Source organism: Corvus brachyrhynchos, unplaced genomic scaffold, assembly GCF_000691975.1.
Source record: "Corvus brachyrhynchos isolate BGI_N302 unplaced genomic scaffold, ASM69197v1 scaffold101, whole genome shotgun sequence".
In the NCBI taxonomy this organism is placed as follows: Eukaryota; Metazoa; Chordata; class Aves; order Passeriformes; family Corvidae; genus Corvus; species Corvus brachyrhynchos.
In genome coordinates, this window is record NW_008237239.1 from 7108589 (window position 1) to 7108825 (window position 237).

Here is a 237-nt window from a genome sequence, read left to right on the forward strand (position 1 = left end):
GTGGCGCCCCCCGTGGCCGCGCCCCCGGCCCCCCGGCCTCCCCCGGCCAGCGGCTGAGCTGGTGCTGCTTCAGCCGAGCGAAAATAAAACTCGAGCTTTCAACAAAAATCCTTTCACAAACAATCCTAGACCAGCAGTACACTTCGGGGCGGGGATGGGGGGAAGGGAGTGTAAGAAAAAAGACAAGAGAAGGACGGGAGAAGAGAAAAGACTTCTGGTTTTTTTCACATTTCCACA